The sequence below is a fragment of the Gadus morhua genome, chromosome 22 (genome assembly GCF_902167405.1).
Source record: "Gadus morhua chromosome 22, gadMor3.0, whole genome shotgun sequence".
In the NCBI taxonomy this organism is placed as follows: Eukaryota; Metazoa; Chordata; class Actinopteri; order Gadiformes; family Gadidae; genus Gadus; species Gadus morhua.
The window spans coordinates 10726733-10754095 of record NC_044069.1 but is presented as its reverse complement, the minus strand read 5'-3'; the positions used below and the strand labels follow the sequence as shown (position 1 = coordinate 10754095).

At 43.1% G+C, this 27363-nt stretch overlaps 1 protein-coding gene across 1 annotated transcript in view; it reads left to right on the top strand.

Moving 5' to 3' along the window:
• LOC115535710 (dolichyl-diphosphooligosaccharide--protein glycosyltransferase subunit STT3B) overlaps nucleotides 1-27363 on the top strand; it is a 119620-nt gene that overhangs the window by 38722 nt on the left and 53535 nt on the right. The window lies entirely within an intron of this gene.

Sequence of the window (27363 nt, the reverse complement as noted above, 5' to 3'; positions counted from 1 at the left end):
CAATTTCCTCGTTTATAGCGCCCCCTTAGGGCGTAATTTTCCGAATTTTTATTCGAACGTCGTTAAGGGTGGCGCTAACATGTGTGTTAAATTTGGACTCGATCCGATGTGTAATTTTGGATTTTTTTGGATTTTGGATTTTTCACGTCTAATTTAGCTAATAAACAAATATTAAAAACGATACCGTTTCGTCGTCGAAGGTCGGATCAAAAAAGTAATGCAGCAATTATTTTCGTGTAGGTCTGAAGATGCCGTGTGCAAAGTTTTGTGTCAATTTGTCGAGAAATGTGGGAGGAGTAGCGAAAAAACAGTTTTGCGGTTTTCGCGATTTTGCGAAAAAAATTTCTAGACGCAAATGGGCGTGGCCTATGCCAAAAGATGCAGCAGACTCCAGTGCATCTGTGTGTACAAGTTTTTGGACTGTGGGAGGTTCGATGTGGGAGTTATAGCCCCAAACGCGTATTCCTTGGTATAGCGCCACCTAGGGACCGGCGTGTCTGGATTTTGTCGTCTGCGTAGTCCGAAGAGATCTGGATCTAGTCATGTAATCGGCGTGTGGGCACCATTTACGGTTTGGGCTGTGGTACCACTTTTAGGGGGGTAAGTATAATAATAATAATAGGAAGAAAAATCCTTACAAAGACAATAGGGATCCAACCTGTTGGCTTGGACCCCTAACTAGAACTGCAAGCAGTTATGCAGGGGTCCAAGAAGTGTGCATTTCGCCGGCACAACGCGACAAGAAATGTGCGTTTCGCCGGCACAAAGCGAAGCATGTGTTCAAAACGCTACCCTGAACCTGTGGATACAAAGGATTTGACTGTGGTAGGAGTAGCGAGAAGTCAGTGTAGCGTTTTCGCGGCGAAATTTGGTAGAAGATATACAATTTCCTCGTTTATTGCGCCCCCTAATGGCGAAATTTTCCGAAATTTTTATCGAACGACATTAAGGTTAGCACCAACATGTTTGTAAAATGTGGACTCGATCCGATGTCTAATTTTGGATTTCTTTGGATTTTTGATATTCCACGTCTAATTTAGCTCATAAACCAATATTCAAAACGCTACCGTTTCGTTATCGAATCAAAAAAGTGTTTCATGCATTCTTTGCGTGTGCGTCTGAAGATGTCGTGTGCAAAGTTTGGTGTCGATTGGTCAAGAAATGTGGGAGGAGTAGGGAAAAAACAGTTTTGCGGTTTTCGCGATTTTGCGAAAAAAAATTGTAGACCCAAATGGGCGTGGCCTATGCCAAAAGATGCAGCAGACTCCAGTGAATATGTGTGTACAAGGTTTTGAATGTGGGAGGTTCGGTGTGGGAGTTATAGCCCCAAACGCGTCTTTCCTTGGTATAGCGCCACCTAGTGGCCGGCGTGTCTGGATTTGGTCGTCTGCTTAGAACTCAGGGACCTGGATCTAGTCATGCAATTGGCGTGTCGGCACCATTTACGGCTTGGGCTGTGGACCCACTTCTAGGGGGGAATAATAATAAAAAGAATCCTTACAAAAACAGTAGGGATCCAACCTGTTGGCTTGGACCCCTAACTAGAACTGCAAGCAGTTATGCAGGGGTCCAAGAAGTGTGCATTTCGCCGGCACAACGCGAGAAGAAATGTGCATTTCGCCGGCACAACGCGAAGCAAGTATTCGAAACCATACCGTGAACAACATGTGGATATAAAGGTTTTGACTGTGGGAGCTTCGGTGTGGGAGTTATAGCCTAAAACGCGTTTTCAGAACATTCCATTGGCCAAATAGGAGATAGACAATGTCGTCGTTTTTTGGCGCCGCCCTGTTGGCGAAATTTTCCCAAGACAATTTTCCTTTGCCAAAAACTCCCGCCCACATTAATAATTCTTGGCCATATTTTCTATATAGATTCGGGTTTGCCCCTTGATGGTTTCCCTTGAGTTTGAAGAACATTCCTTTGGCCAATTAGAAGATATACAATTTCCTCGTTTATTGCGCCCCCTAATGGCGAAATATTCTGAATTCTTTATTGAACGCCATTAAGGGTAGCACCGACATGTGTCTAAAATTTGGACTTGATCCGATGTCTAATTTTGGTATTTTCTGAATTTTTGCGTATCGACGTAAAACGTCGCAAAACGCTACCGTTTCGTAGTCGAAGGTCGGATCAGAAAAGTATTTAGTTTTTCTTTCCGTGTGCGTCTGACGATGTCGTGTGCAAAGTTTGGTGTCGATTGGTCAAGAAATGTGGGCGGAGTAGGGAAAAAACAGTTTTGCGGTTTTCGCGATTTTGCGAAAAAAAATTATAGACGCAAATGGGCGTGGCCTATGCCAAAAGATGCATCAGACTCCAGTGAATCTGTGTGTTCAAGGTTTTGAATGTGGGAGGTTCGGTGTGGGAGTTATAGCCCCAAACGCGTTTTCCCTTGGTATAGCGCCACCTAGTGGCCGGTGTGTCTGGATTTGGTCGTCTGCGTACACATCACAGACCTGGATCTAGTCATGCAATTGGCGTGTCGGCACCATTTACGGTTTGGGGTGTGGTACCACTTCTAGCTGGGAATAATAATAAAAAGAAAAATCCTTACAAAAACAATAGGGATCCAACCTGTTGGCTTGGACCCCTAACTAGAACTGCAAGCAGTTATGCAGGGGTCCAAGAAGTGTGCATTTCGCCGGCACAACGCGACAAGAAATGTGCGTTTCGCCGGCACAACGCGAAGCATGTGTTCAAAACGCTACCCTGAACCTGTGGATACAAAGGATTTGACTGTGGTAGGAGTAGCGAGAAGTCAGTGTAGCGTTTTCGCGGCGAAATTTTGTAGACGATATACAATCTCCTCGTTTATTGCGCCTCCTAATGACGAATTTTTCCGAATTTTTTATCGAACGACGTTAAGGTTAACACCAACATGTGTGTAAAATTTGGACTCGATCCGATGTCTAATTTTGGATTTCTTTGGATTTTTGATATTCCACGTCTAATTTAGCTAATAAACCAATATTCAAAACGCTACCGTTTCGTCGTCAAAGGTCGCATCAAAAAAGTGTTTCATGCATTCTTTGCGTGTGCGTCTGAAGATGTCGTGTGCAAAGTTTGGTGTCGATTGGTCAAGAAATGTGGGAGGAGTAGCGAAAATACAGTTTTGCGGTTTTCGCGATTTTGCGAAAAAAAATTCTGGACGCAAATGGGCGTGGCCTATGCCAAAAGATGCAGCAGACTCCAGTGAATAAGTGGGTACAAGTTTTTGACTGTGGGAGGTTCGGTGTGGGAGTTATAGCCCCAAACGCGTATTCCTTGGTATAGCGCCACCTAGTGGCCGGCATGTCTGGATTTGGTCGTCTGCCGTCATCTCACGTACCTGGATCTAGTCATGCAATTGGCGTGTGTGCACCATTTACGGTTTGGGCTGTGGTCCCACTTCTACGGGGGAATAATAACAAACACTACAAAAACAATAGGGATCCAACCTGATGGCTTGGACCCCTAATAATAATAAACTAGAACTGCAAGCAGTTATGCAGGGGTCCAAGAAGTGTGCATTTCGCCGGCACAACGCGACAAGAAATGTGTGTTTTGCCGGCACAACACGAAGCAAGTATTCAAAACGCTACCGTGAACAACATGTGGATATAAAGGTTTTGACTGTGGGAGCTTCGGTGTGGGAGTTATAGCCTAAAACGCGTTTTCAGAACATTGGCCAAATAGGAGATAGACAATGTCGTCGTTTTTTGGCGCCGCCCTGTGGCGACATTTTCCAAAGACAATTTTCCTTTGCCAAATAACTCCCGCCCACATTAATAATTCTTGGCCATATTTTCTATATAGACTCGGGTTTGCCCCTTGATGGTTTCCCTTGAGTTTGAAGAACATTCCTTTGGCCAATTAGAAGATATACAATTTCCTCGTTTATTGCGCCCCCTAAAGGCGAAATTTTCAGAATTTTTTATCGAACGTCAATAAGGTTAGCACCAACATGTGTGTAGAATTTGGACTCGATCCAATGTCTAATTTTGGATTTTTTTGGATTTTTAATTTTCCACGTCTAATTTAGCTAATAAACAAATATTCAAAACGCTACCGTTTCGTCGGCGAGGGTCGGATCAAAAAAGTGTCTATCATTTCTTTGCGTGTGCGTCTGAAGATGGCGTGTGCAAAGTTTGGTGTTGATTGGTCAAGAAATGTGGGAGGAGTTTTGCGGTTTTCGCGATTTTGCGAAAAAAAATTCTAGACGCAAATGGGCGTGGCCTATGCCAAAAGATGCAGCAGACTCCAGTGAATATGTGCGTGCAAGTTTTTGACTGTGGGAGGTTCGGTGTGGGAGTTATAGCCCCAAACGCGTTTTCCCTTGGTATAGCGCCACCTAGTGGCCGGCGTGTCTGGATTTTGTCGTCTCCCGTCACCTCACGGACCTGGATCTAGTCATGCAATTGGCGTGTCGGCACCATTTACGGTCTGGGCTGTGGTACCACTTCTAGCCGGGAATAATAATAATAATAATAACTAGAACTGCAAGCAGTTATGCAGGGGTCCAAGAAGTGTGCCTTTCGCCGGCACAACGCGCAAGAAATGTGCATTTCGCCGGCACAACGCGAAGCAAGTATTCAAAACGTTACCGTGAACAACATGTGGATATAAAGGTTTTGACTGTGGGAGCTTCGGTGTGGGAGTTATAGCCTAAAACGCGTTTTCAGAACATTCCATTGGCCAAATAGGAGATAGACAATGTCGTCGTTTTTTGGCGCCGCCCTGTTGGCGAAATTTTCCCAAGACAATTTTCCTTTGCCAAAAACTCCCGCCCACATTAATAATTCTTGGCCATATTTTCTATATAGACTCGGGTTTGCCCCTTGATGGTTTCCCTTGAGTTTGAAGAACATTCCTTTTGCCAATTAGAAGATATACAATTTCCTCGTTTATTGCGCCCCCTAATGGCGAAAAATTCCGTTTTTTTTATTGAACGCCATTAAGGGTAACACCGACATGTGTCTAAAATTTGGGCTTGATCCGATGTCTAATTTTGGTATTTTTAGAATTTTTGCGTTTCGGCGTAAAACGTAGCTAATAAACCAATGTTCAAAACGCTACCGTTTCGTCGTCGAGGGTCGGATCAAAAAAGTGTTCGAGCTTTCTTTGCGTGTGCGTCTGAAGATGCCGTGTGCAAAGTTTGGTGTCGATTGGTCAAGAAATGTGGGAGGAGTAGGGAAAAAACAGTTTTGCGGTTTTCGCGATTTTGCGAAAAAAAATTATGGACGCAAATGGGCGTGGCCTATGCCAAAAGATGCAGCAGACTCCAGTGAATATGTGCGTACAAGATTTTGACTGTGGGAGGTTCGGTGTGGGAGTTATAGCCCCAAACGCATCTTTCCTTGGTATAGCGCCACCTAGTGGCCGGCGTGTCTGAATTTGGTTATCTGAGTAGCGGTGCCGTACCTGGTTCTAGTCATGCAATTGGCGCGTGTGCACCATTTACGGTTTGGGCTGTGGTTCCATTTTCACGGGGAGGTAGTATAATAATAATAATAACTAGAACTGCAAGCAGTTATGCAGGGGTCCAAGAAGTGTGCATTTCGCCGGCACAACGCGAAGCATGTGTTCGAAACTGAGAAACGGCGTATGCCAAAAGATGCAGCTGACTCCAGTGAATCTGTGGATACAAAGGTTTTGACTGTGGGAGGTTCGGTGTGGGAGTTATAGCCCAAAACGCGTTTTCAGAACATTCCATTGGCGATTAGGAGATGTATTATTTCGTCGTTTTTTTGCGCCCTCTTGTGGCGAAATTTTCCAAAGACAATTTTCCTTTTCCAAATAACTCCCGCCCACATTAATAATTCTTGAACATAATTTTTATATAGACTCGGGTTTGCCCCTTGATGGTTCCCTCATAGTTTGAAGAACATTCCTTTGGCCAATTAGAAGATATACAATTTCAACATTTATGGCGCCCCCTAATGGCGACATTTTCCAAAATTTTTATCGTACGACATTAAGGTTAGCACCAACATGTGTGTAAAATTTGGAGTCGTTCCGATGTCTAATTTTGGATTTCTTTGGATTTTTGATTTTCCACGTCTAATTTAGCTCATAAACCAATATTCAATACGCTACCGTTTCGTCGTCGAAGGTTGGATCAAAAAAGTGTTCCAGCGTTCTTTGCGTGTGCGTCTGAAGATGCCGTCTGCAAAGTTTGGTGTCGATTGGTCAAGAAATGTGGGAGGAGTAGGGAAAAAACTGTTTTGCGGTTTTCACGATTTTGCGAAAAAAAATTATGGACGCAAATGGGCGTGGCCTATGCCAAAAGATGCAGCAGACTCCAGTGAATATGTGCGTACAAGTTTTTGACTGTGGGAGGTTCGGTGTGGGAGTTATAGCCCCAAACGCGTATTCCTTGGTATAGCGCCACCTAGTGGCCGGCATGTCTGGATTTTGTCGTCTGCGTAGTCCGAAGAGATCTGGATCTAGTCATGCAATTCGCGCGTCGGCACCATTTACGGTTTGGGGTGTGGGCATAGTTTCAGGGGGGTAAGTATAATAACTAGAACTGCAAGCAGTTATGCAGGGGTCCAAGAAGTGTGCATTTCGCCGGCACAACGCGACAAGAAATGTGCGTTTCGCCGGCAAGACGCGAAGCATGTGTTCAAAACGCTACCCTGAACATGTGGATACAAAGGATTTGACTGTGGTAGGAGTAGCGAGAAGTCAGTGTAGCGTTTTCGCGGCGAAATTTTGTAGAAGATATACAATTTCCTCGTTTATTGCGCCCCCTAATGGCGAAATTTTCCGAAATTTTTATCGAACGACATTAAGGTTAGCACCAACATGTGTGTAAAATGTGGACTCGATCCGATGTCTAATTTTGGATTTCTTTGGTTTTTTGATATTCCACGTCTAATTTAGCTAATATACCAATATTCAAAACGCTACCGTTTCGTTATCGAAGGACGGATCAAAAAAGTGTTTCGTGCATTCTTTGCGTGTGCGTCTGAAGATGTCGTGTGCAAAGTTTGGTGTCGATTGGTCAAGAAATGTGGGAGGAGTAGCGAAAAAACAGTTTTGCGGTTTTCGCGATTTTGCGAAAAAAAATTGTGGACGCAAATGGGCGTGGCCTATGCCAAAAGATGCAGCAGACTCCAGTGAATATGTGTGTACAAGGTTTTGAATGTGGGAGGTTCGGTGTGGGAGTTATAGCCCCAAACGCGTCTTTCCTTGGTATAGCGCCACCTAGTGGCCGGCGTGTCTGGATTTTGTTATCTGAGTAGCGGTGCCGATTCTGGATCTAGTCATGCAATTGGCGCGTGTGCACCATTTACGGTTTGGGCTGTGGTTCCACTTTCACGGGGAGGTAGAATAATAATCCTTACAAAAACAATAGGGATCCAACCTGTTGGCTTGGACCCCTAATAATAACTAGAACTGCAAGCAGTTATGCAGGGGTCCAAGAAGTGTGCATTTCGCCGGCACAACGCGAAGCATGTGTTCGAAACTGAGAAACGGCGTATGCCAAAAGATGCAGCTGACTCCAGTGAATCTGTGGATACAAAGGTTTTGACTGTGGGAGGTTCGGTGTGGGAGTTATAGCCCAAAACGCGTTTTCAGAACATTCCATTGGCGATTAGGAGATGTATTATTTCGTCGTTTTTTTGCGCCCTCTTGTGGCGAAATTTTCCAAAGACAATTTTCCTTTTCCAAATAACTCCCGCCCACATTAATAATTCTTGAACATAATTTTTATATAGACTCGGGTTTGCCCCTTGATGGTTCCCTCATAGTTTGAAGAACATTCCTTTGGCCAATTAGAAGATATACAATTTCCTCGTTTATGGCGCCCCCTAATGGCGACATTTTCCGAATTTTTTATCGTACGACATTAAGGTTAGCACCAACATGTGTGTAAAATTTGGACTCGATCCGATGTCTAATTTTGGATTTTTTCGGATTTTTAATTTTCCACGTCTAATTTAGCTCATAAACCAATATTCAAAACGCTACCGTTTTGTCGTCGAGGGTCGGATCCAAAAAGTGATCAATGCATCTTTGCGTGTGCGTCTGAAGATGCCGTGTGCAAAGTTTGGTGTCGATTGGTCAAGAAATGTGGGAGGAGTAGGGAAAAAACAGTTTTGCGTTTTTCGCGATTTTGCGAAAAAAAATTATGGACGCAAATGGGCGTGGCCTATGCCAAAAGATGCAGCAGACTCCAGTGAATATGTGCGTACAAGTTTTTGACTGTGGGAGGTTCGGTGTGGGAGTTATACCCGCAAACGCGTATTCCTTGGTATAGCGCCACCTAGTGACCGGCGTGGCTGGATTTTGTCGTCGGCGTACACATCACAGACCTGGATCTAGTCATGCAATTCGCGTGTCGGTACCATTTACGGTTTGGGGTGTGGGCCAACTTTTACGGAAGGAAGTATAATAATAAAAAGAAAAATCCTTACAAAAACAATAGGGATCCAACCTGTTGGCTTGGACCCCTAACTAGAACTGCAAGCAGTTATGCAGGGGTCCAAGAAGTGTGCATTTCGCCGGCACAACGCGACAAGAAATGTGCATTTCGCCGGCACAACGCGAAGCAAGTATTCAAAACGCTACCGTGAACAACATGTGGATATAAAGGTTTTTACTGTGGGAGCGTCGGTGTGGGAGTTATAGCCTAAAACGCGTTTTCAGAACATTCCATTGGCCAAATAGGAGATAGACAATGTCGTCGTTTTTTGGCGCCGCCCTGTTGGCGAAATTTTCCCAAGACAATTTTCCTTTGCCAAAAACTCCCGCCCACATTAATAATTCTTGGCCATATTTTCTATATAGATTCGGGTTTGCCCCTTGATGGTTTCCCTTGAGTTTGAAGAACATTCCTTTGGCCAATTAGAAGATATACAATTTCCTCGTTTATTGCGCCCCCTAATGGCGAAATATTCCGAAATCTTTATTGAACGGCATTAAGGGTAGCACCGACATGTGTCTAAAATTTGGACTTGATCCGATGTCTAATTTTGGTATTTTTTGAATTTTTGCGTTTCGACGTAAAACGTAGCTAATAAACAAATATTCAAAATGCTACCGTTTCGTAATCGAAGGTCAGATCAAAAAGTGTTTGAGTTTTTCTTTTCGTTTCCGTCTGATGATGTCGTGTGCAAAGTTTGGTGTTGATTGGTCGAGAAATGTGGGAGGAGTAGGGAAAAAACAGTTTTGCGGTTTTCGCGATTTTGCGAAAAAAAATTATAGACGCAAATGGGCGTGGCCTATGCCAAAAGATGCAGCAGACTCCAGTGAATATGTGCGTACAAGATTTTGACTGTGGGAGGTTCGGTGTGGGAGTTATAGCCCCAAACGCATCTTTCCTTGGTATAGCGCCACCTAGTGGCCGGCGTGTCTGAATTTGGTTATCTGAGTAGCGGTGCCGTACCTGGTTCTAGTCATGCAATTGGCGCGTGTGCACCATTTACGGTTTGGGCTGTGGTTCCATTTTCACGGGGAGGTAGTATAATAATAATAATAACTAGAACTGCAAGCAGTTATGCAGGGGTCCAAGAAGTGTGCATTTCGCCGGCACAACGCGAAGCATGTGTTCGAAACTGAGAAACGGCGTATGCCAAAAGATGCAGCTGACTCCAGTGAATCTGTGGATACAAAGGTTTTGACTGTGGGAGGTTCGGTGTGGGAGTTATAGCCCAAAACGCGTTTTCAGAACATTCCATTGGCGATTAGGAGATGTATTATTTCGTCGTTTTTTTGCGCCCTCTTGTGGCGAAATTTTCCAAAGACAATTTTCCTTTTCCAAATAACTCCCGCCCACATTAATAATTCTTGAACATAATTTTTATATAGACTCGGGTTTGCCCCTTGATGGTTCCCTCATAGTTTGAAGAACATTCCTTTGGCCAATTAGAAGATATACAATTTCAACATTTATGGCGCCCCCTAATGGCGACATTTTCCAAAATTTTTATCGTACGACATTAAGGTTAGCACCAACATGTGTGTAAAATTTGGAGTCGTTCCGATGTCTAATTTTGGATTTCTTTGGATTTTTGATTTTCCACGTCTAATTTAGCTCATAAACCAATATTCAATACGCTACCGTTTCGTCGTCGAAGGTTGGATCAAAAAAGTGTTCCAGCGTTCTTTGCGTGTGCGTCTGAAGATGCCGTCTGCAAAGTTTGGTGTCGATTGGTCAAGAAATGTGGGAGGAGTAGGGAAAAAACTGTTTTGCGGTTTTCACGATTTTGCGAAAAAAAATTATGGACGCAAATGGGCGTGGCCTATGCCAAAAGATGCAGCAGACTCCAGTGAATATGTGCGTACAAGTTTTTGACTGTGGGAGGTTCGGTGTGGGAGTTATAGCCCCAAACGCGTATTCCTTGGTATAGCGCCACCTAGTGGCCGGCATGTCTGGATTTTGTCGTCTGCGTAGTCCGAAGAGATCTGGATCTAGTCATGCAATTCGCGCGTCGGCACCATTTACGGTTTGGGGTGTGGGCATAGTTTCAGGGGGGTAAGTATAACTAGAACTGCAAGCAGTTATGCAGGGGTCCAAGAAGTGTGCATTTCGTCGGCACAACGCGACAAGAAATGTGCGTTTCGCCGGCACAAAGCGAAGCATGTGTTCAAAACGCTACCCTGAACCTGTGGATACAAAGGATTTGATTGTGGTAGGAGTAGCGAGAAGTCAGTGTAGCGTTTTCACGGTGAAATTTTGTAGAAGATATACAATTTCCTCGTTTATTGCGCCCCCTAATGGCGAATTTTTCCGAAATTTTTATCGAACGACATTAAGGTTAGCACCAACATGTTTGTAAAATGTGGACTCGATCCGATGTCTAATTTTGGATTTCTTTAGATTTTTGATATTCCACGTCTAATTTAGCTAATAAACCAATATTCAAAACGCTACCGTTTCGTCGTCAAAGGTCGCATCAAAAAAGTGTTTCGTGCATTCTTTGCGTGTGCGTCTGAAGATATCGTGTGCAAAGTTTGGTGTCGATTGGTCAAGAAATGTGGGAAGAGTAGGGAAAAAACTGTTTTGCGGTTTTTGCGATTTTGCGAAAAAAAATTATGGACGCAAATGGGCGGGGCCTATGCCAAAAGATGCAGCAGACTCCAGTGAATAAGTGGGTACAAGTTTTTGACTGTGGGAGGTTCGGTGTGGGAGTTATAGCCCCAAACGCGTATTCCTTGGTATAGCGCCACCTAGTGGCCGGCATGTCTGGATTTGGTCGTCTGCCGTCATCTCACGTACCTGGATCTAGTCATGCAATTGGCTTGTGTGCACCATTTACGGTTTGGGCTGTGGTCCCACTTCTACGGGGGAATAATAACAAACACTACAAAAACACAATAGGGATCCAACCTGTTGGCTTGGACAAAAACAATAGGGATCCAACCTGTTGGCTTGGACCCCTAACAAGAAGTGTGCATTTCGCCGGCACAACGCGACAAGAAATGTGTGTTTCGCCGGCACAACACGAAGCAAGTATTCAAAACGCTACCGTGAACAACATGTGGATATAAAGGTTTTGACTGTGGGAGCTTCGGTGTGGGAGTTATAGCCTAAAATGCGTTTTCAGAACATTGGCCAAATAGGAGATAGACAATGTCGTCGTTTTTTGGCGCCGCCCTGTGGCGACATTTTCCAAAGACAATTTTCCTTTGCCAAATAACTCCCGCCCACATTAATAATTCTTGGCCATATTTTCTATATAGACTCGGGTTTGCCCCTTGATGGTTCCCTTATAGTTTGAAGAACATTCCTCTGGCCAATTAGAAGATATACAATTTCCTCGTTTATTGCGCCCCCTAATGGCGAAAAATACCGTTTTTTTTATTGAACGCCATTAAGGTTAGCACCAACATGTGTGTAGAATTTGGACTCGATCCGATGTCTAATTTTGTATTTCTTTGGATTTTTGATATTCCACGTCTAATTTAGCTAATAAACCAATATTCCAAACGCTACCGTTTCGTCGTCAAAGGTCGCATCAAAAAAGTGTTTCATGCATTCTTTGCGCGTGCGTCTGAAGATGTCGTGTGCAAAGTTTGGTGTCGATAGGTCAAGAAATGTGGGAGGAGTATGGAAAAAGCAGTTTTGCGGTTTTCGCGATTTTGCGAAAAAAAATTATTGACGCAAATGGGCGTGGCCTATGCCAAAAGATGCAGCAGACTCCAGTGAATCTGTGCGTACAAGTTTTTGAATGTGGGAGATTCGGTGTGGGAGTTATAGCCCCAAACGCGTCTGTCCTTGGTATAGCGCCACCTAGTGGCCGGCGCGTCTGGATTTGGTTATCTGAGTAGCGGTGCCGGACCTGGATCTAGTCATGCAATTGGCGCGTGTGCACCATTTACGGTTTGGGCTGTAGTCCCACAAGTACGGGGGGAAGAATAACTAGAACTGCAAGCAGTTATGCAGGGGTCCAAGAAGTGTGCATTTCGCCGGCACAACGCGACAAGAAATGTGCGTTTCGCCGGCACAACGCGAAGCATGTGTTCAAAACGCTACCCTGAACCTGTGGATACAAAGGATTTGACTGTGGTAGGAGTAACGAGAAGTCAGTGTAGCGTTTTCGCGGCGAAATTTTGTAGAAGATATACAATTTCCTCGTTTATTGCGCCCCCTAATGGCGAAATTTTCCGAAATTTTTATCGTACGACATTAAGGTTAGCACCAACATGTGTGCACAATTTGGACTCGTTCCGATGTCTAATTTTGGATTTCTTTGGATTTTTGATTTTCCACGTCTAATTTAGCTCATAAACCAATATTCAAAACGCTACCGTTTCGTCGTCAAAGGTCGCATCAAAAAAGTGTTTCGTGCATTCTTTGCGTGTGCGTCTGAAGATGTCGTGTGCAAAGTTTGGTGTCGATCGGTCAAGAAATGTGGGAGGAGTAGGGAAAAAACTGTTTTGCGGTTTTCGCGATTTTGCGAAAAATATTTCTAGACGCAAATGGGCGTGGCCTAGGCCAAAAGATGCAGCAGACTCCAGTGCATCTGTGTGTACAAGTTTTTGGACTCTTGGAGGTTCGGTGTGGGAGTTATAGCCCAAAACGCGTATTCCTTGGTATAGCGCCACCTAGTGGCCGGCATGTCTGGATTTTGTCGTCTGCGTAGTGTTCACGGACCTGGATCTAGTGATGCAATTGGCGCGTGTGCACCATTTACGGTTTGGGCTGTGGTACCACTTCTAGATGGGAAGTATAATAAAAATCCTTACAAAAACAATAGGGATCCAACCTGTTGGCTTGGACCCCTAATAATAATAGGAAAAATCCTTACAAAAACAATAGGGATCCAACCTGTTGGCTTGGACCCCTAATAACTAGAACTGCAAGCAGTTATGCAGGGGTCCAAGAAGTGTGCATTTCGCCGGCACAACGCGACAAGAAATGTGCGTTTCGCCGGCAAGACGCGAAGCATGTGTTCAAAACGCTACCCTGAACATGTGGATACAAAGGATTTGACTGTGGTAGGAGTAGCGAGAAGTCAGTGTAGCGTTTTCGCGGCGAAATTTTGTAGAAGATATACAATTTCCTCGTTTATTGCGCCCCCTAATGGCGAAATTTTCCGAAATTTTTATCGAACGACATTAAGGTTAGCACCAACATGTGTGTAAAATGTGGACTCGATCCGATGTCTAATTTTGGATTTCTTTGGTTTTTTGATATTCCACGTCTAATTTAGCTAATATACCAATATTCAAAACGCTACCGTTTCGTTATCGAAGGACGGATCAAAAAAGTGTTTCGTGCATTCTTTGCGTGTGCGTCTGAAGATGTCGTGTGCAAAGTTTGGTGTCGATTGGTCAAGAAATGTGGGAGGAGTAGCGAAAAAACAGTTTTGCGGTTTTCGCGATTTTGCGAAAAAAAATTGTGGACGCAAATGGGCGTGGCCTATGCCAAAAGATGCAGCAGACTCCAGTGAATATGTGTGTACAAGGTTTTGAATGTGGGAGGTTCGGTGTGGGAGTTATAGCCCCAAACGCGTCTTTCCTTGGTATAGCGCCACCTAGTGGCCGGCGTGTCTGGATTTTGTTATCTGAGTAGCGGTGCCGATTCTGGATCTAGTCATGCAATTGGCGCGTGTGCACCATTTACGGTTTGGGCTGTGGTTCCACTTTCACGGGGAGGTAGAATAATAATCCTTACAAAAACAATAGGGATCCAACCTGTTGGCTTGGACCCCTAATAATAACTAGAACTGCAAGCAGTTATGCAGGGGTCCAAGAAGTGTGCATTTCGCCGGCACAACGCGAAGCATGTGTTCGAAACTGAGAAACGGCGTATGCCAAAAGATGCAGCTGACTCCAGTGAATCTGTGGATACAAAGGTTTTGACTGTGGGAGGTTCGGTGTGGGAGTTATAGCCCAAAACGCGTTTTCAGAACATTCCATTGGCGATTAGGAGATGTATTATTTCGTCGTTTTTTTGCGCCCTCTTGTGGCGAAATTTTCCAAAGACAATTTTCCTTTTCCAAATAACTCCCGCCCACATTAATAATTCTTGAACATAATTTTTATATAGACTCGGGTTTGCCCCTTGATGGTTCCCTCATAGTTTGAAGAACATTCCTTTGGCCAATTAGAAGATATACAATTTCCTCGTTTATGGCGCCCCCTAATGGCGACATTTTCCGAATTTTTTATCGTACGACATTAAGGTTAGCACCAACATGTGTGTAAAATTTGGACTCGATCCGATGTCTAATTTTGGATTTTTTCGGATTTTTAATTTTCCACGTCTAATTTAGCTCATAAACCAATATTCAAAACGCTACCGTTTTGTCGTCGAGGGTCGGATCCAAAAAGTGATCAATGCATCTTTGCGTGTGCGTCTGAAGATGCCGTGTGCAAAGTTTGGTGTCGATTGGTCAAGAAATGTGGGAGGAGTAGGGAAAAAACAGTTTTGCGTTTTTCGCGATTTTGCGAAAAAAAATTATGGACGCAAATGGGCGTGGCCTATGCCAAAAGATGCAGCAGACTCCAGTGAATATGTGCGTACAAGTTTTTGACTGTGGGAGGTTCGGTGTGGGAGTTATACCCGCAAACGCGTATTCCTTGGTATAGCGCCACCTAGTGACCGGCGTGGCTGGATTTTGTCGTCGGCGTACACATCACAGACCTGGATCTAGTCATGCAATTCGCGTGTCGGTACCATTTACGGTTTGGGGTGTGGGCCAACTTTTACGGAAGGAAGTATAATAATAAAAAGAACTAGAACTGCAAGCAGTTATGCAGGGGTCCAAGAAGTGTGCATTTCGCCGGCACAACGCGGCAAGAAATGTGCGTTTCGCCGGCACAATGCGAAGCAAGTATTCAAAACGCTACCGTGAACAACATGTGGATATAAAGGTTTTGACTGTGGGAGCTTCGGTGTGGGAGTTATAGCCTAAAACGCGTTTTCAGAACATTGGCCAAATAGGAGATAGACAATGTCGTCGTTTTTTGGCGCCGCCCTGTGGCGACATTTTCCAAAGACAATTTTCCTTTGCCAAAAACTCCCGCCCACATTAATAATTCTTGGCCATATTTTCTATATAGATTCGGGTTTGCCCCTTGATGGTTTCCCTTGAGTTTGAAGAACATTCCTTTGGCCAATTAGAAGATATACAATTTCCTCGTTTATTGCGCCCCCTAATGGCGAAATATTCCGAATTCTTTATTGAACGCCATTAAGGGTAGCACCGACATGTGTCTAAAATTTGGACTTGATCCGATGTCTAATTTTGGTATTTTCTGAATTTTTGCGTATCGACGTAAAACGTAGCTAATAAAGCAATATTCAAAACGCTACCGTTTCGTAGTCGAAGGTCGGATCAAAAAAGTATATAGTTTTTCTTTTCGTGTGCGTCTGACGATGTCGTGTGCAAAGTTTGGTGTCGATTGGTCAAGAAATGTGGGCGGAGTTGGGAAAAAACAGTTTTGCGGTTTTCGCGATTTTGCGAAAAAAAATTATTGACGCAAATGGGCGTGGCCTATGCCAAAAGATGCATCAGACTCCAGTGAATCTGTGTGTTCAAGGTTTTGAATGTGGGAGGTTCGGTGTGGGAGTTATAGCCCCAAACGCGATTTTCTTGTTATAGCGCCACCTAGTGGCCGGCAGGTCTGGATTTTGTCGTCTGCTTAGTCCGAACAGATCTGGACCTAGTCATGCAATTTGCGTGTCGGCACCATTTACGGTTTGGGGTGTGGGCCCACTTTTAGGGGGGTAAGAATAATAATAATAATCCTTACAAAAACAATAGGGATCCAACCTGTTGGCTTGGACCCCTAAAAATCCTTACAAAAACAATAGGGATCCAACCTGTTGGCTTGGACCCCTAACTAGAACTGCAAGCAGTTATGCAGGGGTCCAAGAAGTGTGCATTTCGCCGGCACAACGCGACAAGAAATGTGCATTTCGCCGGCACAACGCGAAGCAAGTATTCAAAACGCTACCGTGAACAACATGTGGATATAAAGGTTTTTACTGTGGGAGCGTCGGTGTGGGAGTTATAGCCTAAAACGCGTTTTCAGAACATTCCATTGGCCAAATAGGAGATAGACAATGTCGTCGTTTTTTGGCGCCGCCCTGTTGGCGAAATTTTCCCAAGACAATTTTCCTTTGCCAAAAACTCCCGCCCACATTAATAATTCTTGGCCATATTTTCTATATAGATTCGGGTTTGCCCCTTGATGGTTTCCCTTGAGTTTGAAGAACATTCCTTTGGCCAATTAGAAGATATACAATTTCCTCGTTTATTGCGCCCCCTAATGGCGAAATATTCCGAAATCTTTATTGAACGGCATTAAGGGTAGCACCGACATGTGTCTAAAATTTGGACTTGATCCGATGTCTAATTTTGGTATTTTCTGAATTTTTGCGTATCGACGTAAAACGTAGCTAATAAAGCAATATTCAAAACGCTACCGTTTCGTAGTCGAAGGTCGGATCAAAAAAGTATATAGTTTTTCTTTTCGTGTGCGTCTGACGATGTCGTGTGCAAAGTTTGGTGTCGATTGGTCAAGAAATGTGGGCGGAGTTGGGAAAAAACAGTTTTGCGGTTTTCGCGATTTTGCGAAAAAAAATTATTGACGCAAATGGGCGTGGCCTATGCCAAAAGATGCATCAGACTCCAGTGAATCTGTGTGTTCAAGGTTTTGAATGTGGGAGGTTCGGTGTGGGAGTTATAGCCCCAAACGCGATTTTCTTGTTATAGCGCCACCTAGTGGCCGGCAGGTCTGGATTTTGTCGTCTGCTTAGTCCGAACAGATCTGGACCTAGTCATGCAATTTGCGTGTCGGCACCATTTACGGTTTGGGGTGTGGGCCCACTTTTAGGGGGGTAAGAATAATAATAATAATCCTTACAAAAACAATAGGGATCCAACCTGTTGGCTTGGACCCCTAAAAATCCTTACAAAAACAATAGGGATCCAACCTGTTGGCTTGGACCCCTAACTAGAACTGCAAGCAGTTATGCAGGGGTCCAAGAAGTGTGCATTTCGCCGGCACAACGCGACAAGAAATGTGCATTTCGCCGGCACAACGCGAAGCAAGTATTCAAAACGCTACCGTGAACAACATGTGGATATAAAGGTTTTTACTGTGGGAGCGTCGGTGTGGGAGTTATAGCCTAAAACGCGTTTTCAGAACATTCCATTGGCCAAATAGGAGATAGACAATGTCGTCGTTTTTTGGCGCCGCCCTGTTGGCGAAATTTTCCCAAGACAATTTTCCTTTGCCAAAAACTCCCGCCCACATTAATAATTCTTGGCCATATTTTCTATATAGATTCGGGTTTGCCCCTTGATGGTTTCCCTTGAGTTTGAAGAACATTCCTTTGGCCAATTAGAAGATATACAATTTCCTCGTTTATTGCGCCCCCTAATGGCGAAATATTCCGAAATCTTTATTGAACGGCATTAAGGGTAGCACCGACATGTGTCTAAAATTTGGACTTGATCCGATGTCTAATTTTGGTATTTTTTGAATTTTTGCGTTTCGACGTAAAACGTAGCTAATAAACAAATATTCAAAATGCTACCGTTTCGTAATCGAAGGTCAGATCAAAAAGTGTTTGAGTTTTTCTTTTCGTTTCCGTCTGATGATGTCGTGTGCAAAGTTTGGTGTTGATTGGTCGAGAAATGTGGGAGGAGTAGGGAAAAAACAGTTTTGCGGTTTTCGCGATTTTGCGAAAAAAAATTATAGACGCAAATGGGCGTGGCCTATGCCAAAAGATGCAGCAGACTCCAGTGAATATGTGCGTACAAGATTTTGACTGTGGGAGGTTCGGTGTGGGAGTTATAGCCCCAAACGCATCTTTCCTTGGTATAGCGCCACCTAGTGGCCGGCGTGTCTGAATTTGGTTATCTGAGTAGCGGTGCCGTACCTGGTTCTAGTCATGCAATTGGCGCGTGTGCACCATTTACGGTTTGGGCTGTGGTTCCATTTTCACGGGGAGGTAGTATAATAATAATAAATATAGCTGCGAGCAGCAATGTGGGTGTCAAGCATAATCGGACTCGGTAGGCTAATTCTGCCGGATGGACGCAATTGGCCTGGGGGCTACATGACGACCGCCTCGGAAATCGGCAATACCGACAGCCGGTGGGATGAGTAAATGGGAAAAAGGACCCCACCTAGAGGTAAGGGCGCAATGCAGTCTGCCTGACAGAACAAATGTCACAAATACATAGGGGTATTCGGAACAATATCCCTAAAAGAGACACCATGTAAACAAGCATCCCTTCTGGAGGTGGTTCGTGAAGCATCTGATCCAGTGGGAATTGCAGTTTATATTTTAAGTGGGCGGAATGGTAAATATAGTCATTGTTGCATTATACATTAAGTACCGCTTATCGCCACACGAGTGCAGTGTCTACCCATTAATGAGCGCCGTCAAGTTTGATTGCCTGTCACGGCCAAACGGTTTTGAATTTGAGAAAGCTGTTTAACACATTAGTTCAGCTTGGTCTGAAGATCATATATGCAGAGTTTCATGAAGATTGGACATAATTTGTGGCCTGTGGGAATTTACAACTGATTTTGACAACTTTCAACATGGCGGCCAAGTTCTGATGTTGCAATGAGAAATAATTTATATGCTATATGAGTAGGTCTGACAGTATCATCAGACATTGAAAATAAGTTTGAAATGTACTCATGTGAAGAGAGAGGAGTTAAAACACGTCTTCATTAATTATAGCGCCCCCTAGCGGTAAATGGTCACCAAATTCTTTGAGTGTCCCCATGATTATGTTATGGGTCAATGTATCAAGTTTGGTTATGATATGTCAAAGGGCTGCAGAGATATTGGCATGTTTCCGGTTTTCCGGCTTCGCGCTCGAATATCATTGGCTGTCGCGGATATTTCTGCAAGACGTAATATATGAGCTATATGGGGAGGTCTGATAGTATCACCAGACATTGAAAATAAGTTTTAAATGTACTCATGTGAAGAGAGAGGAGTCAAAACACATCGACATTAATAACAGCGCCACCTAGAGGTCAAGGGTCACCAAATTCATTCAGTGTCACCGTGATGCGGTCATGGGTCTCTCTACCAAGGTTGGTTATGATAGGTCAAAGGGCTTCTGAGATATGGGCTTACTTCCGGTTTGGCAACTTGGCGGTTAAATTTGATTGGCTTTAGCGGACAAACGGTTTTGAATTTGACAAATCTATTCGATGTTTTTTATCAAGCATGGCTAGAAGATCATGTGTGTCAAGATTCGAGATGATTGGACAAGATTTGTGATAGAAGTAGCATTTTGAAGGTTTTTGACATAAACCAAGATGGCGGAAATATACGTCATGGCACAATGACGTCATAGGGTTTGTTGAACTGGGCTTGGTTCAAGGAATCCAATGATACCTGGTTTGTGAATATTGGTCGAATAGGTCGAAAGTTATGAACATGAATGCATGCCCAACTTTGACCTGTTGGTGGCGCTAGAGCTGTAGGGCTAGCGACCTGAGATTGGCTTAATGGGCTAATGGGGCTGTCCTGAACCAGTGTGCCAAATTTCACAACTTTTCGCCAAGCGGTTCTATGGGCTACCATTGACTCCAATGGCAGCATAATAATAATAATAATAAATATAGCTGCGAGCAGCAATGTGGGTGTCAAGCATAATGGGACTCGGTAAGCTAATTCTGCCGGGCGGACGTAATCGGCCAGGGGGCTACATGACGACCGTCTCGGTAATCGGCAATACCGACAGCCGGTGGGATGAGCATTATGTGGGAAAATGACCCCACCTAGAGGTAAGGGCGCAATACAGTCTGCCTGACAGAACAAATGTCACAAATACATAGGGGTATTCGGAACAATATCCCCAAAAGAGACACAATGTAAACAAGCATCCGTTCTGGAGGTGGTTCGTGAAGCATCTAATCCAGTGGGAATTGCAGTTTATATAGTAGGTGGGCGGAATGGTAAATATAGTCATTGTTGCATTATACATTAAGTACCGCTTGTCGCCACACGAGTGCAGTGTCTACCCATTAATGAGCGCCACACGAGTGCAGTGTCTACCCATTAATGAGCAACGTCAAGTTTGATTGGCTGTCACGGCCAAACGGTTTTGAATTTGAGAAAGCTGTTTAAGGCATTTGTTCAACTTGGTCTGAAGATCATATTTGCCAAGTTTCATGAAGATTGGACATAATTTGTGGCCTTCGGAAATTTAAAACTGATTTTGACAACTTTCAACATGGCGGCCAAGTTCTGATGTTGCAATGAGAAATAATTCATAGGCGATATGGGGAGGTCCGACAGTATCATCCGACATTGAAAATAAGCTTGAAATGTACTCATGTGAAGAGAGGGAAGTTAAAACACGTCTTCATTAATTATAGCGCCCTCTAGAGGTCAATGGTCACCAAATTCATTGAGTGTCCCCATGATTATGTTATGGGTCTATATATCAAGTTTGGTTATGATTTGTCCAAGGGATACTGAGATATTGGCGTTTTTCCAATTTGGCGGCTTCGCGGTTGAATATCATTGGCTGTCGCGGATATTTGTGCAAGTTATAATATACTAGCTATACGGGGAGGTCTGATAGTATCACCAGACATTGAAAATAAGTTGTAAATGTACTCATGTGAAGAGAAAGAGGTCAAAACACATGGACATTAATAACAGCGCCCCCTACAGGTCAAAGGTCACCAAATTAAATCAGTGTCACCTTTATGAGGCCATGGGTCTATATACCAAGTCTGGTTATGATATGTCAAAGGGATGCTGAGAAATCGGCTCACTTCCTGTTTGGCGGCTTCGCCGCCAAATTTGATTGGCTTTAGCGGGCAAACGGTTTTGAATTTGACAAATCTATTCGATGTTTTTCATCAAGGATGGCCAGAAGATCATGTGTGCCAAGTTTCGAGATGATTGGACAAGATTTGTGATAGGAGTAGCATTTTGAAGGTTTTTGACATAAACCAAGATGGCGGACATATACGTCATGGCGCAATGACGTCATAGGATGTGTTAAACTGGGCTTGGTTCAAGGAATCCAATGATACCTGGTTTGTGAAAATTGGTCGAATAGGTCAAAAGTTATGAACATGAATGCATGCCCAACTTTGACCTGTTGGTGGCGCTAGAGCTGTTGGGCTAGCGACCTTAGATTGGCTTAATGGGCTAATGGGGCAGTCCTGAACAAGTGTGCCAAATTTCACAACTTTTCGCCAAGCGGTTCTATGGGCTGCCATTGACTCCAATGGCAGCATAATAATAATAATAATAAGAATTCGTACAATAACAATAGGTTGTCTCGCAACATAGTTGCTTGACACCCAATAATAAGAATTCGTACGAAAACAATAGGTTGTCTCGCAACATAGTTGCTTGACACCCAATAAGAATTCGTACAATAACAATAGGTTGTCTCGCAACATAGTTGCTTGACACCCAATAAGAATTCGTACGAAAACAATAGGTTGTCTCGCAACATAGTTGCTTGACACCCAATAATACATTTAATTTAGAGGCGCCTTTCAAGACACCCAAGGTCACCTTACAGAGCATATAGTCATCATTCAAAACTATATAAAACAGACTAGGAATAAAAGGAAAACAGAGGTTAAACATGAAGAATAATAATAATTAATAACACTCAAAGACGCCTAAAGTGAAGGGGGGACCTCACTAACCACCACCAATATGTAGCACCCACTTGGGTGATGCACGGCAGCCAATCGGTGCCAGAACGCTCACTACACACCAGCTTGAGGTGGAGAGTTAGGGATGAGGTGGAGAGTGAGGGAAAAGAACATTTAAACACTATCGACCATATTTAAACACTATCGATCACATTTAAACAATATCGACCACATGTAAACACTATCGACCACATTTAAACACTATGGACCACATGTAAACACTATCGACCACATGTAAACACTATCACCCACATTTAAACACCATCACCCACATTTAAACACTATGGACCACACGTAAACCCTATCGACCACATTTAAACCCTATCGCCCACATTTAAACACTATGGACCACATTTAAACCCTATCGACCATATATAAACACTATCGACCACATTTGATATTATATATATATTATATATATATATATTTGGAATGATAAATGTTTGGGGCCCAATTTTTTTTTTTACCGAACATATGCACCAAGGACGGTTTTTGACAGTTCTGTGAATGGATTAAACAAAAACAATTGGGTACCTTTGTCATAGTGACCAGTCACTCTACAGGTTAGAGGTAATGGCGGAGGTTAAAGCCCATTTATGTTTCTCAACAGAAAAATCATTTTATTGCATTCTCAATAGTAGTCGGTGTCACAATCCAGTGTCCTTGAACTTCCGTACTGGAAAATTGGTTGTTTTTGATACGTTGTTTTCTTTGGTGCTTTTTGTTTTTGCAGTTGTATCACAATTTCTTATTTTGGATCCCAACTTCTTCAGAAACTGAAAGCGTACTTTAGATGTGGAACACAGTGGAAACAACCTTAAAAAACCGAATGTCTCCAGAATATGAACGGATTAAAGAATGCTCAATATGCACACCGAGACACACCCACTTATCATAATCCCCCTCATCCGTGAACTGCCTTTCGCTACACTTGAATTAAAAAGTGAAACTCCATTATGATTTTAATATATATATATATATATATATTAAAAAAAAAAAAAAGTAATCCACTGTATAGGATATTTTATTGACAGGGGGACAGAGCATAAGCTCATCCCTCAGTAAACTGTATGAAGTTGAGGGTTGAATCCATCATTCTTTTACACTAGCGGGATTCTTTTTTGGAAAATTGCTGCAAATTCGCATCGGGATTTATTTAATTATTTTAAGATGTCACCATTTGATACATTAGATCATCTTTCTATGTTAAAGGGGAACTGCAACTTTGGCCACTTCTTCGCTGTTTTCTTGGTTTGCACTCGCATTGAGCTCCCCCTACAGCTTTGGAGGAGATATTTGACAACACTGTCGTAACAACTTGTTGACGACCTTCCCCATCCTCTTCTACGCTAGCCATGTGCATTTCTTTTCAAAGAAGCCGGCGAATGCGTGGAGTCATGTCCGAGGTAGATGTTCATAAAGAGTAGACAAGGTTATACATTTTGAAAGGGTGTATGTGTTACAATAAACCCATCCTTTTTTATAGTCGACAGGGAGATGTTAGATCCTAGATAGAATTGTTTTATCTTTGATTGTTGAACAGAACGATCAGGGTAAGAGTGTTGGCCAACACATAACGATAGCACAAACAATTTGCGCAGCAATCCTACATTTATGTATCTGCTCAAGTACGTCCCTTGTGTACGGAATTACAGGGAAATGGATTCAGAGATCGAGACGGTTTGCTGTCGCTAGTCCCCGCAGGAGAGTTGTCATAGGCAGATGCTGTGTCTGGAAGATTAGGGACACTTTTACGTTTACGTGTAAATGCCTGCAAATAAACGTTGTAAATAATATGATTGCATATGGTTTTAAAATGTTTCAAATTCATTAAATCATTGTTTGCTCCACCTTTTCTTTCATTTGTTCAATAATACACACTTTGGTTAGACAGTTCTTCATGGTTTGTCTTTTGCCTTACGGCTATTGTGTAACATCTTCTTGAGGGTTCTCTGGATTTCCTCGTGACACTTGTACGAGGAAATCACTTGTACCCGCACAAGTTCGGATGTGGGTGGTGGCTGTACTGGGGCGGGCAGGCCGAGCCGTCTTGGGTCATCAAGCCTCAAGCCTCATAACAATGCTGTTTGCCAACGCTTGTAACTAAGAAAAAATACAAAGCAATCTTTTTACAAACATGTTTACAAGCGGGGAACTACACCAAAGGTATAACATGGCTAAAGCTATAATGGCGGTTCTGTAACGCCCATTGAAATACTCGAGGCTCCGGCTCCTTTTACTGTTGGTTTAATCACACCGTAGAACTACAATACAATACAGACATGAAATTAGTTTAACACACAAACAATTACTCAAGAGCATACAAATCCTTCACGGCAAACAAAAGGAAACAAAAACACAACACTAACCACTTTCCCTGCTTGTAGCCAATGGGGTTAACTTAAATCTTTCTTGTTGCCTGCTTGAAACATAAAACCTTAGAACGTTTATAGAACGTGACTTGTCTGCAGCTGCGATGCTGTTTGCCAACGCTTGTAACTAAGAAAAAATACAAAGCAATCTTTTTACAAACATGTTTACAAGCGGGGAACTACACCAAAGGTATAACATGGCTAAAGCTATAATGGCGGTTCACGTATCGTAACAGTTCTGTTACCGACGGATATGTGCTAACTAGCAGCTACGTGCAGGGTACTGTATTATAAGGCCAGCCGGGCATATCACGTGATATAGGCTATACACTCTTAGAAAATGTGGTGGCATTCGAATAGCGGTCTAGTGATCTAAATAAACAAGAACTTGGATTCGGGGATTTAGCCTGTATCTGGGGGACGAGACAGACAAACAGCAAAACAACCATGAAAACAAACGTGTTTTGGTAGCGAGTATGCTAACACCCCAGCAAGCAAGCAAGCTAGAAAAATACAGGGCTCACAACAAAACTGCCGAGCAAACACATTTTTACAGAGACTATCAACATGAAGAAGCCACAATACAAGGAGGACAAAGTTCACCCAAGGGTACTTACAATTTCAAGAGCAACACGGCCATGGTAAGTTGGCATCCAATTTGCAGTCTTCTTTTTCTTTCAGTTCACGCTATTCCTGAGAAGCTCGCCCAACGTTTACTCGTGTCTGGCCTCTGTCGGTCAGTCTCCCTTTTCTCTCTCCGACATTGGGTTTCTCTGTCTCTTTTTAGTCGGCTGATCCATGATGAATGTAACAATCTCTTCGCTACTTGTGTTGTATCGAGCCGGTTCCGTGTTTGTGGGTCTGTAGTGCTGTAATGCAATTCGGTGCTTCGCGAGACCCAAGAGACTCCCGCGAGAGTGAGCGGCGGGTCGCCGGCAGAAACTTGCATATTCCCTTTCTCCGCAAAGATGCGCCAGGGGGAGTCGAAACAGCGACCAATCGACCCATAAAGTGTTATAGAACCATCACAATGACTCTTCACCTGTTATGTTAATGTAAATTAAGCCAAAAAAGTTACATAGTTCCCCTTTAACTGTGTATGCAACTCTAAATGTCATCACAGAAGTTTCATGCTGTGTTGATTTAGCATCCCTTAGAATCAGGGGTAACTTTCTGCTACCATGTTTACCAGGCAGTATACCATGCAGTGGGCAAGAACCATCAGACTAGTAGGTATTTTGGTTGTATTTTGTTTATCGGAGCCATCTCAATCTGCAGGGGCTGTTAATGATAATTTATTTAGCATTTCAAAGATCCTATTTGCAAGGAAAAGTTTCTTGCCGTAAATGTGGAAAATACTGTGATAGATTTTCTTTTTAACTGCTAATTTGGGATAGGTAGCCACCTTGTGCTGATGGTAATCGGTCTGTTAACCACGTTTTAAAAACCTCATTAGATATTTTACAGCAATCGATAAATCATTGCCCTCCTCTAACCTAAAGTAATTTAGCACGTGCGCCTTGTCTTTGAGCCGTTGCACGATTCCTGTGCACTATTTTGAGGGTCTGGTTAAGTGTGAAGGTGTTTTCTAATGGCTTTTTAAAAGCCCCATGTGTAAATAAAAGGAAATTGTTCAAAGAACTTGATGCAATTTATGTTGAGGTTATATGAATCTTGAAAGAAATATGGACCATAAATTATTAAACAGCTCAAGAATGACTGAGTAGGCTAATCTCGGGACTGAACGGGCATGGCAATAATCTATCAATGAAAGCCACTGATCCTGCTGTTACCAGCACGTGGCAATGTACTGCATGTGGAACTACTTCCCCACCTTCCACAGCCAGCTTCCATTTCAAACTAAGACAGCCACTGGGTGTATAAGGCCTATGGGAAAGGACCTCACAATATTATGTGTTCACCTGGCACAATTGTGTCCCTTTTCTTGCCTTTCCCACTCATTTATAAAACACTATCTGGCAATGGGAGTAAGTGTAACTAAAGGAATTATACTAAATCTCACCCAAGGTAAAATGGTCTGTTTTGCCTGAAAGGAACTAAAGAAAATAGTTCACATGGACACTAGATCTGAACCACATGCATTAGCTTATTTGTGTGATTACTGTCCTAGGTCGTTTAAAAAAAATAAAGTGAACAAAATGAACCGCTAGCAGTTAGTCTTGTATTGCTCCTTATTATAGTGTAGAATAACTAATCTGACTATACTATTAAAATAATGTTAAAAGCCTACTGGGTTAATGTAATATTTGTCCTCGGAGCAAGACGAATGGAGTTACTAGGACTAGAGGACATCTATTTGTATGCATCCCTCTTTTGTCAAAACTATCAAAATTGCATATTTGTGCATTTAATGTGCCAACTACTGCTGTTTGCTCTTCCTCTGGCAGGACACCAACACGTTTCCCCATCACTAAATACTCCCAAAACATTACGTCCACATGTTTGTTTCCTTACAACTCCTTAGGGAGATGGCTTATATCTTTGGAGGATTTAATGCCTGCAGTGTGTTCCTTTTGTGAATAATTTATTGGATCAAAAAAAAAGTCAGCCATAGAGCTTCTAAGAGCTGTTCTTGTAACACCGTAAAAGACCCGAGGCAGATTTCTAAATGGACTCGCTTTCTTTCCTTGGAAGACCACCTAGTTCTCCCTCTAGTCTCCCTAGGTTTGTTTTAGCAAATGATATCCCTAACTGCTGTTCGGGATATATTTCGGAACAGACCCCATCTCCTTTTCCCCAAGCTACACTGCATTTGAAGATATTGCAACAAAAAAAAGTCTGATGAGTTGGGTCCTTTTTGCATAGGTCCCTGTGTTAGTAATTACCTGTGGTTCCATCCTCCTTCATGTTTGTATTTGCCCGA